Genomic DNA, 11850 nt, shown 5'->3' with positions numbered 1-11850 from the left:
CACTTCTTGCTTGCTTGCGGATTCTTCTGGGGCCACTCTAGCTCTTTGTCCTCTAAAAGCTCTGCAATGGGTTGATGCAGCTCATCAATTCAATTACAGCTGAAAAATTCAGTCTCCATTCCATTTCTTATCACTAATTTGCCCAGCCATGAAATTTTAATACAGTTCATCAGAGGTTCTGTAATGCTATTAAATAACAACATACAAATACTGTATACCATTAATAGGATATCAACAGTAAGTGTCCCTGAAGTTAAATATAAAGTATCTGAAATTATGAATTTTCCAAGAAAAAAATTAATGTTAAAGAATGAATCTTTTTGCAAGTTTAAATTCAAAATCAGATTATCTTGCCTTTTAAAATCCAAAATCCAAAGAATTTAAAATCCATAATTAATCTCCCTAGATTTTAATTCTGCTCAGTCTCAGGTAGGAACGTTATACAATGCCTGGGTGGATTTGGGGTTTTTCAGTAGCTGCTGCCTGGGTTCTTGTCCACTGTGTGAATTTAGTCTTTTCAGACTCTCCCAAGTTAGATTAAATGACAGGTTTTGCATATGTCCCACTTCAAAGGAATCAAAAGAGTTAACAGGACACGTAAATTATCACAGCACAAGTCTCACACTTTTAAAATATAGACCCTACAGCCGCCAATTCCTTCATTCCTACATCGCCAGATCTGAGTAGTCAGTGTTACTCAGACCACAGCAAAGACTCAGGGCTACAAGGGGAAGACAAGAAAGAGACAAAGATCTCTCTATTCAGCCTCATCAGGACACCAGACAGTCTCTGCCAAGGTTAGCAGGACCCCATCTGTGCCCCTCAAGCCCCTCAACTCAATGGAGAGAAAGCTTCCATTGCCAGGTTAATTTTGACACTATTTACTGTACCTAATGGGAAATCTACCCTTGTATACGTTCTCTCCAAGAGTGACATTTGAGATATTCATGCAAGGAATAATTCTGCTACCGCAAGGTTTAGAGATCTGCAGTGATGATAGCATCAGCCCACAGATCTTATTTGAGGTGCTTTGCTTCTTTGCTTCTCTGCATAATTAAAAACCTCTCAATCTTCCTTTTTCTTTAGAGTCCTATGCTTGAGGATTTGTAGGCAGGTTAAGGTAACCGATAAGAGAAGCACCTCAGAAGCTATTACAAGCTTTACACTGAAGCTATATGAGGAGGGACATATAGACATAGGAGAAAAAAATGCAGTCACTGCCAAACTGCAGCTTGGCAGGGAGGGAGCCAAGAAATGAATACCTCAGCCTCCCCTCCTCCCACTCTGGGATCCCTGCTGGGCCATATGCAACCATATCTGGAGAGCAAAGCAGCCTGCATGAGAGAGCAGCCTGCACCTCCAGAGGTACAGGCCAGCGCCTGGAGAGATGGACGGAAGATCTGGAGAAATTTGTGAAGAATACCTAGGACTGCCTTTCTGCTCCATTCCCATCTGTTGTTCCCCTATTCCTTTCAAGAAGGCTCCACTGAGTTTCCAATGGTTAAACCTGCTTCTTAAAGGCATTCCTTTCTATTCTAACACAGGTAGTGCTAAATTATTCCTAGATTCTGCCTATCTTCTTTCATTTTACTTTCCCTTCAATTTCTGGCTCAGACAAGATTTCAGAAAATTCTTCAGATTTTCTCTTGCATGTTCTTAATCAAAACACTCTGGGTCTACCATGGTCATCCACTGTACATACCAACCTTCCCCCACCTTTAAAATTTCATGGAGTTGGATAATCCCATTCAGGATAGGGTCTCCATCAAGTCAACACAGGCCTGGATTTTATCTATTATTATCTATTTTAGCTATTATTGTTATTATCTATTTAATATTCCTACTTTCCCTGGGCCTTCTCTTTATGTATGAATTCCACACATTTCTTGGGTATGTTCCCTCAATGTGCACATGATATCTGTGCCACATTGGAGCTTTCCAAATCATGCCTCTTCGTAGTATTCTGTCAAATGTTCCATAATCCCCTGGTATAGCTGACCCAATCTGCAAGCTCTAAGAGACTGTTTTTCAGTCACGCTTGGCTTCCAGCATCTTTCGAGAAGTAATTCCAGCCTTTTTCCTTAAGACATTGCTTGTCTTACTTTTGTTGGACCCCAGTCACTATTTCTGATTTAGTAACATCTAAAATAGTTTCCTCTTAACTCTCGTACACTGTTGGTGGGAATGTAAAGTAGTACAGCCACAAGAAAAATAGTATGGAAGTTCCTCGAAAACTAAAACTAGAACTACCACATGATCCAGCAATCCACTGCTGAGTACATATCCAAAAGAAAGGAAATCAGTAAATGTATATCAAAGAGATATTATCTACACGCCCATGTTTACTGCAGCACTGCTCACAATAGCCAAGATATTGAATCAACCTAAATGTCCATCAGTGGATGTCTAGATAAACAAAATGTGGTATATATACACAATGGAATACTACTCAGCTATAAAAGATGAAATCATATCACTTGCAGCAATATGGACAAACATTATGTAGAACATTATGTTAACTGAAAGAAGCCAAGCACAGAAAGACAAGTATCACATGTTCTTACTTACATGGGGGAGCTAAAAAATTTGATCTGACAAAGAGTAGAACGAGGTTTACCAGAGGTTGGGAAGGGTAGGAGAGAGAGAGAGAGGTTGGTTAATGGGCACAAAAATACAGTTAGACATAAGCAATAAGATCTAATGCCCAGTAGCACGAAAGAATGACTATAGTTAACAATAATTTGTTGTACATTTCAAAATAGCTAGAAAAGAAGATTTGGAATGTTCTCAACACAAAGAAACAATAAAGTTTGAGGTGATGGATACATCCCAATTACCCGAATTTGATGATTACATGTTATATGCTTATATCAAAATATTGCATGTACCCCATAAATATGTACAACTATTAGGTATCCATTAAAAAAGTAAATAAAAACTGTTTATAAAAATAAGTTTTAAAAAACTAAAATAAATAAAATCTTTTTCACTTTTATAAAACCCTGTTAAGAATAATTACACCTCGGCATATCTCATTTTCCCTTTCATATCTGCCTCTATGAGCTTTTAAACGTCAAGTTTTCTATTTCATATCTTCTAGTTTAGTTTCTAGATTGCAACTCATCTCCCAAGAAAATCTTTCCTTTATTACAATTTAATCATATTTTCTTCCATTATTTTATTGTTTTCTCCCTTCTATTCTGATAGTAGTTTGAAATATATTTCTCAAGCTACTTTTGCTCCTCTTTGATATCCTGAGTTAATTTGATTTCTAGAAGCTGAGAATTCCAGGCCAAAGCCTTTATAGCCTTTGGATTTGAAATCATTTCATTAAGATAATTTTCTACTTTAGTTCTTTTTGATGGCATATTCTCTGCATAAAACGGGCTCATGGCATTTGTTTATTCCTAAAACCTGATCCTATTTTGTGGGCCTCAGAAATCCAAAGTCATGGTTAGAGTTTGTATACCTAACAAATTTTAGCAGAAGCTCTGGGGTCCTCATGCCACATCCCCGCTGCAGCCCATTTGATTTCAACATAACTGAGGGGGACAGTTCTGGCACGTTGCCAGTATCCCCTCAAACACTTCCCAAGGCTTCTCTGCTTCAGGCCCCCCTCCAAAACCTGAGAAGGCCACTCAGTCCTTGTGCCAACAAGCAAGGGACCTGCTCTCAATCCATGTGGAACAGGGCACAGCAGATAAATAGCCCAGCTTCCCACACTCCACAGACAACCTTAGTGTAGTCTACTCAATTCCGAGAGGGCTCCTGTTGCCCATGGTGAAAACCAACTCCATAATATACCCTTTCTTGCTTTCCCTCCTTCCCTTTCTCACTTACCCCATCCTCTCACTTACCCCATCCTCTCACTTACCCCATCCTCTCACTTTAGCTTCCTGAGGTCATTTCAAAAGCAAAACAAAAAGGAAACAAACACACCCTCTCTGCACCCAGTCTCAACTCAGCTCTTGGAGGAAAGCAAACGAAGACACAGAGCAAGCCTATGGACCTCCTAGTGGGGCAGCATTACAGGAGTCACTTTTTTTTTTTTTTTTTGAGACAGTCTTGCTCTGTCGCCCAGGCTGGAATGCAGAGGCTCACTGCGACCTCCACCTCCCGGGTTCAAGCAATTCCCCTGCCTCAGCCTCCCGAGTAGCTGGGATTATGGCACACACCACCATACCTGGCTAATTTTTTTGTACTTTTAGTAGAGACAGGGTTTCACTCTGTCAACCAGACCAGTCTTCAACTCCTGACCTCAGGCAATCTGCCTGCCTTGGCCTCCCAAAGTGCTAGGATTACAGGCATGAGCCACCGTGCCTGGTCAGGAGTCATTCTTAAGACAGAACACGTGTCTAAGGCCATACTACCCTGGACACACCTGATCTCAGATGTTAAGCAGGGTTGGGCCTGTCTAGTATTTGGATGGAAGACTGCCTGGGAATATCAGGTGCTATGGCCTTTAAAATAAATTATAAGAGACAAAGAACACTAGAAATTGCTCTGTACCCACTCCCTTTTGTCCTTGAGTGCAGTTAATGGAATTTGAGGCAGCCAGTTCAATAGCAGACGAGTTAGGCCTGGCATTAACAATTCACAGCTGGAAGCCTCATGTACACACTAGTGAGGTCCACACGGAATTTAGGTACTTTTGTAGAAGCACAGCAAGAGGAGCAAAAAAAATTGTTCCTGGGCCTCTACCTGTTTCAAGGTAAGCCTTCACTGAGATTCTAAGACTCTCTTTTGATGATTAAATCCCTCTCTCAGCCTTCCCCACAATACCAAGACTTGGTTCAAGACTTGAACAATAACTACAGCCTTGTTCAAGGTCAGCTATGTCTGACCTCTCAGCTGGGCATCTGTTAAGGCCCAAGCAGCAGCGCCCTTATACGCAGCCCTGTCTGTATAGAAAACCACACTTTCCTGTATAAAAATACCCTTTTGCCTGTAGGCGAAGCCACCATAATCTGCAGTGAGCCACCAACATCATTTTCCCATGTGGTTCCCTTAATTAAGCCCAGGGCCTAAGCCTCTTACAAGGCGAGGCCAACTAGAAGCCCCTACACAGCGGCAAAAACTAGCCACACAGCCAAATACAGGTCACTGCAGACTGACAGGGTGAAAAGTCACCAGCCTAGGCTGTATCCGCTATTTTGATCCCCAAACTGGACACATTATCTCCTTTCCGAGGTCCCCAGTTCATGTACCAGTGTTAAGAGTCTGGGGAATCAATACATTATTACATTTTTTTAGTCAAGTTCAGAACCGACTAAAGAGAGATAGACGCAGCGATCAGGCAGATGGAGATTAAAATATTATCTTGATTACTGGTGAAGCTGTTTGCAGAATGTGGCTTAGGTTACCACCAAGGGGATTCTCTAATATGTAATCCTGGAATTAAACTGAAGTAATTGCAGGGGCAGAGGCTTTAAGCTTGCCTGTCACTGCATGGCAGAGGGAAGATTAAATTCCACCGAAACTGCCACTTCTTCTCTTAAGAGGAGTGGATGAGGGGGCAGAAAGAGGCCGGGAATGCTACTCTAGATAATCTGTCCAAAAGGAAACAGGAGGAATGCTCCCTCCTAGCAGCTTCCTCTGCCTACACTTCTTACGTTTGGCCAAATGGCGGCTATCAGTCTCAGCTCCACATCACTGCCTTGTACCTGCACCCATCAGATGGAGAATGCCCCTAACCAAGTTCATCTCATTCATCTCTGGACAGAACTTCACTGCAGAACATGTCACAAGCCACTTGTCAGACTTTGGATTCTCACCCAGGGCTCGGGTGTCCACCCCAAGCCAATGAACTACGGCAAACAAGGAAGCACAGCAAAGGGCTGAAGTCTGCGGCATCTAGGACCACTTCTTTGGGCAGGGACTGTGGGAGAGGCACCAGTCAGAGCTGTCCAGAGCAGATTTCAGTGTGGACTTACTTCTGCAGGGTGCATGATGCTGCAGCCCTTTGCTTCTGACTCTCCTCTTATAGTGACTGAACAGCGTCCCTGTACCATATCAAGTTAGCCTTCTCCCTGGCACCTCCCCTCAGGGCTTATGGTCAGTGGAGCAGTCCTAGGTAAGGCCTTCTCCTGTTATTCCTAGTACTTCAGGATTCACTTCTCCCACCACCTCTCAATTGCTACCACAGAGTTAGGTCGGGTCCTTTCAACAAAGACCATGACAACCAACACAATCATCTTACCTCTGCTCCCGAAAACTCCTACCATACACAGACCACATTCGATGCCTTCCTATTGAGAATGTGTTGGCGAACCCAAGAATCTTTCCAATTTCCAGCACAGAATCAGTGTCCACTTAAATTTACAGAAAAATAATTGGTTGGAAATTATTTTGACTCCCAATCACATGGCAGCAACATTTTTCAAGGGCAATTACATTTTAAGGACTGACTCTTCTAAACTGGCAAACCCATGTCCTGGCTCCTAGGAGGCCATGCCAAACAGGAAGCTCAGAACAGCCTGGTTGCATAAGGATAATATGGTGAAAACCACTTTTACACAGCAATTAACTGCATCACAGAGGGCTGCCCTCCCATAAGGTTACACCAGTCAAACTCTTCCAGTCAGTCAGGTAAGAAACCAAGAAGAATAAATTACAAGGAAAAAAAACTAGTCAAAACGATTCAACTCTGTTGAAAAACAGTCAAGCCAGTCAACATGGAACTTGATTATCAAGAGTCACCTAGTGGTCTTGACCACCTAGTGGTCACAACACCACGGATTCCACCTTTTCTCCACTCCTGGCATGTTTTGGAAGTATCATGTAGACATTGCCCTCATGTCCCTAGATGCAGAGGAGAGTACCTCTCTCACTACAGAAAGCCAGGGAGCGGGAAAAGGGAGGGGGGAAGTAAAGGATTTCTAATATTAGCCCTCCCTTCGGCCATGGGAATGCCCAGCAAGCTAAGACCTCAGAAGCAATAATGGTAGCACTGTTGGCACAGAGAGCCTCATGAAGGACAGGGAACGTCTGGGCTGTGTCGAGTCACAAGAGAGCTCTATAGGGACATAAAGTGGGGCAAATAGTTGTTTTGTTCCTCGTCGTTGACAACTTTGGGTCACCCTGAGACCACAGCAACATCAGAGTGGGTCCCCTAAACCACAAAGCATATGCATGGGTCAGTCTGTAGCCAAGCTTGCAGCCCCCACAGCACTCTCATGACCCTACAGAGGTGACCATCACCTGGAGTTCTCAGACCCCACCCCAAGCTCTTTGAATCAGAATCCACATTTTAACAAGATCCCTGGGCGAGTAGCTTTCCCAGTAAAGTTTGAGAAGCATGGCTCTGCTTCTTGGACTGAGATTAAGAGATGTGGGTGAATGGGGGAGGAGGGTAAAGAAAAGAACAGAAAGTAAAGTAGAGATAGAAGTATCTGTAGGAGAGAGAATCACTCTGCTTTTCAGTAAGTTGAAACCAAGACTGCAGGGGCTCGGGAGAACATAAAACTTGCTTTTGATCAAATCCTGGATCTGAGAAATCTCCACCTTTGATTCAAAGGGTTCCTCAGTCCTTATGTGAATTTGATAAGCTAGGACTTCTAGGCAGGGATCAAACTATTTCACTGCATTCTAGGAAGCCAAATAAAAGCAAGTAAAGAAATGGCAGCTCTGAGAAAATCGATGAACGGAACAAACTAGAAATCCTATTTTCATCCTAAGGAGACTGCTCAGGCCACCCTCATTTTGCCACTGCAGGATGCTCTCCCACCTCCTCCACTAGCCCTTTGACCCTGAGTGGGTCCCAGTCCTGACTCCTTCATGTCTGAGCTGAAGACACACAGAGCACTACTCCCAGTAGAAGGATCAATTAATTGTAGGCAAGAACTTAACACTCTAATTGGCTCCTCACAATCTCACTTAATGATAAAGATGTCACTTGCCTTAGCGAGAAAACCTACTGAAGAAGTTCACGATCATTAACTCTTTTAAGTTTTAAGGGCAGCAGACAATTTTAAGGAAGCTGACCCAGTGTATTTCTTTGATCTCGTCTATCTAAGGCAACTTCTGATATCCTCGTGTGAATATAAACCAGAGAAGTCTTTGTTAACTACCAAGCTGAGTAAGGATCAAAGCCACTAATCCTGGACAGTCCTGAGTGGAACCCAGACCTCCAGAGACAAGCAAGAAGATTGCTGAAGTCAGGACATAGACTCAAATCTGTGAGAGTCACATAGAGCAAGCTTGTCCAATTCGTGGCCCGTGGACCACACATGGCCCAGGATGGCTCTGAATGCAGCCCAACACAAATTCATAAACTTTCTTAAAACATTATGAGATTTTTGTAATTGTTTCTTTTTTTAGCTCATCAGCTATGGTTAGTGTTAGTGTATTTTATGTGTGGCCCAAGACAGTTATTCTTCCAATGTGGCCCAGGGAAGCCAAAAGATTGGACACCCCTGACATAGAGGAAAAGGTAGATGATTCATATTTCCCCTACCTGGTGCTTTGCCCAACCCCATTGTCTCATAGATCGGCATAATCATGTCTCAGAGTGGAGAGTGGTTCCTGCAAGCATGGGAACAATAGAAAATCTGTTCTGCCTACAGAGAGGCAGATGGGAAAACACAGGTTCCTTGAAAGCCAGAATTACACATTATTTTTATTTTATTCTCTGTAGGGTTTTGGTTTTTTGGTTTTGTATTTTCCATTAAATATATTTTATTTTTTCAATCAGACTTAAAGTGAGGTTACATTAAAATGTAAGGATATTGAAACCAGAAAACCTAGAAATGAGCCTGTTCTCCATCAACTCTTAGCCTTGTAATTTTGGGGAAATCATTTAACCTTCCTAAGCTCCAGTTTCCTCAATTCACAAATGACTATTTTAATAATTGCTGCCTTCTCAATTTCATAGAGGTTTTGTGAGGCTTAAATAAGATAATGAATATTTAGTCCTACAACTCAAAATCACTTAGGACTTTTTCAAAGATGGGACGGCTTTAGATAACCTGCTTATGTTCTGGGCATCTCCTCCTCCTCTAAGACCTGGCATGAGTCCACTGCAGAAAGTAAGGCAGGAGGCAGCAACGTGGAGTGGAAAGAGCATGGGGTTTTGAGGTCAGACAGATGTGAGTATAAAATCCAGTTCTGGCCCTAACCATCGGTATGACATTGGGAAAATCACTTCTCTGAGCCTCAGGTTTTTTTTAATCTATTATATGGGAGCAATATCCATGCAGGATGGCTGTGAGAATCAGAATAAATGCATATTATTTGCCTGGCCCTTTGGAGGCAGTGATTATGATTCCTTCCTGATGGTAGGCTCAGGAAGTGGAAGTGTAACCAAACATTCTTATATTGAAAGAGTATATAATTAAAATGTGCCCTATGGGTTCAGCTGTTTTCTCCACTAAGCATGCATTGGTTGAGGGAAAGGTAAAGTGTTGCTTGCCACTTCTGCCAGGATGCTCATCTACAAAAGCAAGAGCCAAACCTGGTATCAAGTGGGATAGCTATGTCAAGAAATATTGTCTTCTTGGTCCTAAGAACATAAGAAGCGAAAGGACCCCACAGAACACAAGTTGTATACAGGACTCAGTTGCTGTTTACTTGCCTACATACCACAGGAGGTAAACGGGGTGTAAAATGGTAGCCATGGTGGTTGTGGTTGACAGTAGTTACAACAGAGAGACTAAGGCAGAATTACAGACATCAAAATTAGTACTGACCACAGTGACAAGGGCAACAAAAAGAGGCAGAATACAGCCCTGTGGAGGGGCCGTGATAAAGACCACTCTTAGCGGCAGTGGCATCTCAACTGTGGTCTAAGGGGCAAGCACAAGTCACCCACCCAACCAGACTTCTTAGGAAGCTCCGCTCTTCAGCCTGCGGTCTCTAGAAACTAAACAACCAGGAGCAGAAGCCAAGACTTCAGGAGTGATGTCCATTCTGAGCGCAGTTGGCTGAAGAAGAGTTGAAGGCTTTTCCAGGGAGAACGTGGGGTTTAAGCAACTGGCCATGGGGTGGTCGGGACAGACAAGAAAGCTCACTCTCCTAATCATGAAGCCCTACTGTGTAAACTGTCGTTTCTGAGCCTGAATCAGACTCTGTAAGCAAAGACTTGATTGTTAAATTTCCTGAAAGGTAGGAACAATCATTCTTTGAAAACATCCTCCTCCCATCCTGCCCCAAGAAGAAGTCTCTTCTATAATTTGAATTACATTCATAAAAGCATGTTTCAACTGCAAAGTCCCAAGCAAATGTAAGATGGTTTTATTGCTGTTATTACGGCTAACGGTATTCCAGAAGCCCCACCCCAATGTACAAAGGACAAAACATTCTTAGATGCACAAAATACTCGAGTATCCATCCTAATGGATAAAATGGCATTTACCACCCTGGCTTTTTTCTTCTCTTTAGAGACTTCATAATCTTTTCTGGCATTTCAGTAAAGCCAAGGAACCTCGCTCTTTTTTCAGCTAATTGCCTGGAAAAAGCATTCCCGCCTCTCTCATATGCAGAATAAAAGTGTCTGCCTGTCTAGCCAAGGCAGAGTCCTAACTATGAGACTGCAGACAAAATAAAGACAAATCTGACTCCATCATTGTTTCCACTCTGAGTTTCCAGGCTGCAGCCCCTATGCTCAAGGTGCCGCATTTATTGGGCACTCTCCTTTCTGTATGGTTTCCATGTCATGCATATCATTGGTCATCCCACTTCAGGCTCCCTCAAATCCTACATGCTCCTTCTAACTGTGCAGATAAGCTGAATTTTTATAACAATGGCATGGCTATCCTTGTTCTCTGCTCTTGGAATAATTACAGACAGCGAAGAAGAGAGATGCTTGTTATTTGGGCCACCCATTTGTTCATCCTCTTACCAAATATATACTGAGCCCCTCCTATGTGCAAGGTGGTTGGAAATAGAAATACAGAGAAACATAAATCCAGCCTTGAATTTCCTGTCAACCTGGACAGAGGTCACTGCCATCCTGTTTCCAAGGAAATGTGTTTTATTTTTCAATTGGTTGCATAGTCAGTAAAAATCACCATAAGCTGGCAATGTCAAGAGGAGAGTAGTAAACTCTAAATCAAGGAAAAACCTGAAGATGGTCAAGATTATTTAAGCAGGATGCTAAAATCTGGTCCACGCAATGAAATCCACACTGAGTCAGGGCAAGCTACAGTCAGACAGTCACTTAACACACATCTGGGGATGAATCACACAAAAGGAGCTAATGTGAGAATCACAATCCATGAGCAAGTTGAGATTGAAGGCAATAGAGATTGATAAGGAAGCCTTTACTCAGGGCTTCCCTCCCTGTCTAAGACATCCCAACTTCCAGTACCCCAAGTCCCCAAATGAATACTCCCATTTATCCTTTAAAACTAGTCCAGACATTACTTCCACCAGGAAGCTCATCTTCCTCATCACCACCCCTTCCAGACACAATTTGATGCCCCCTCTTGTTGTACTATTTGGTCCTTTTTTTTAATACCACTGCAGTCTACATACTGGTGTTTAATTGTCTATTTGTGTGTCTAGTATCCCTACACTGTGAGTTCCTGGAGAACATGAATTTGTGTCTTATTTATAATTTACCATAGTGCCTGTTACATTTATTGCACACATGTTTATAGCATGAATGAATGGATTAATGAATGAATGAATGAATAAAGAGGGCTAATACATTCTTTAGAAGCCTGGGTACTCTGCTCTTACAAGAATGACTTCACTGAATACAGGGACTTTGCAAATGAAAATGTGCAGCAAATATTCTTCCCTCCTTTAGGTCAAGGGCAGAAAGGCAGCGGAGTGTCAGTTAAGTCTCTCCCTCAGCTGGAGAGACAAGCCGTCCACAATTTGCAAGCTTTCCGTGCCTGCCGTGCTTTG

General features: G+C 42.6%; 1 pseudogene; it reads left to right on the top strand.

The window, feature by feature from the left end:
- Positions 1-4353: 4353 nt before the first annotated feature.
- On the top strand, positions 4354-4462 carry LOC114672557 (5S ribosomal RNA; annotated as a pseudogene).
- The last annotated feature ends 7388 nt before the right edge of the window (positions 4463-11850 follow it).

This window comes from Macaca mulatta, chromosome 14 (genome assembly GCF_049350105.2).
Source record: "Macaca mulatta isolate MMU2019108-1 chromosome 14, T2T-MMU8v2.0, whole genome shotgun sequence".
Lineage (NCBI taxonomy): Eukaryota > Metazoa > Chordata > Mammalia > Primates > Cercopithecidae > Macaca > Macaca mulatta.
This window is presented reverse-complemented; position numbering and strand designations above follow the sequence as displayed.